We start from the raw sequence: 1618 nt of genomic DNA, 5'->3' as shown, positions 1-1618 counted from the left end.
CCATAAACCCAACACTCAGAAGCTAAAGGCAGTAGAATTGCTGTCAGTGTGAGTGTAAAATATTCCTTTGCACTGTGTGACTGTATGTCACTGTGATTTAATAAAGAAGCTGACTGGGTAGTAGCTGAACAGGGTAAGGTTAGGTGGGGGAGCCTGGAGTGCCAGCACTACAGGACAGTACATGAGCCAGGAACTAAGCTGAAGACTTAAAAACACACGCACACAGACAGAGACACGGGGACACGGGTCATCCTTGATACAAGAATGCCAACTTTATTGTGCTCAGGGGAAGCTTATATAGGGATTCTTAACTGATAACCATGCCCCAGCTCTCAGAATCTTTCAGCTGCAGGCCTCATCAGAACCCACTCCCCTGTCATCAGGGTCTTGTGCACAGAGCAGCTGCAGGCACATGTAAACAAGTTGTTTTGCTCAGTTCACTCCAGCAGGCAAAGGGTCTGAGGCAAGCCAAGAAAGTCAAGGGGGCAGGGGTCTGAAGCCTCCAACAAGAGCCCAACTGACAATGATTGGAGACAGAAGGGCAGAGTCAGAAGTCACCAGGAGGTGCAGAGGGAGCAAGACAAGCTGGAGGATAAGTATGGCCACGAGATACATGGTAATACATACATGAATAGAAATGGGTTAATTTAAGGTGTAAAAGCTAGTTAGTAATAACTTCAAGCTAGACCAAACATTTATAATTAATATTGAGTCTCTATGTCAGTTATTTTGCAATTGGATGATGGGAGAGAGAAGTCTGCCTACAAATGGCATTCCAACATGGGGCTGGAATTTCCATATAAGACATGAAAAAGCTATAAAAGGATTCTAAACACAGAAAAACAGAGTCAAACATGGCTTCTTGGTAACTGCATTTTTTCAGATAGACCCTATTGGCTAGCGACAAGCAGAGACATGAATCCTTTAAGAGATGACTTCCAAGCTCAGTGCTAGTGGCAAAAAAAATGGGTGTGACTCTTTTAACAGGCCCTGATACCAAACGTATATATGAGGTTTGTAAGCTGTAAACAGAGACTGCACTTCCGTTTCCTGGTCACCCAGACCCAAATAATCACACTATATTGATGTGGGGTGTCCTTCTGTATATGTGTGAGTTTTATTGGTTAATGAATAAAGCTTTTTGGGTCAATGGCTTAGCAGAGTAAAATCAGACAGAAGAGAGATATATAATAGAGAGTAGGTGGAGTCAGGGAGAAGCCCTGTAGCTGCCAAAGGAGAAAGACATGCTGAAACTTTAGGAATCTTCCTGGTAGGCCACAGCCTCATGGTGATAGAAATGGGTTAATTTAAGATGTAAGAGTTAGTTAAAAAGAAGTATAAGCTATTGGCCAAGCAATGTTGTAATTAATAGTTTCTATGTGATTATTAGGGTCTGAGTGGCCAGGAAATGAAGGAGCAGTCTCTGGTTACACTATATTAATTACAACACTGCTTGGCCAATGGCTCAGGCATATTCCTAGATAGCTTTTACATCTTACGTTAACCCATTTTATTAATATGTGTATTGCCACAAGGCTGTATCTTACTGGTGCATCATGTTACTACTTTGATAGTTACATGGCATCTCCTCAACTCAGCCTACTCTTTTTTTTTTTAA

Source organism: Microtus ochrogaster, linkage group LG4 (genome assembly GCF_000317375.1).
Source record: "Microtus ochrogaster isolate Prairie Vole_2 linkage group LG4, MicOch1.0, whole genome shotgun sequence".
Classification (NCBI taxonomy): domain Eukaryota; kingdom Metazoa; phylum Chordata; class Mammalia; order Rodentia; family Cricetidae; genus Microtus; species Microtus ochrogaster.
This window is presented reverse-complemented; position numbering follows the sequence as displayed.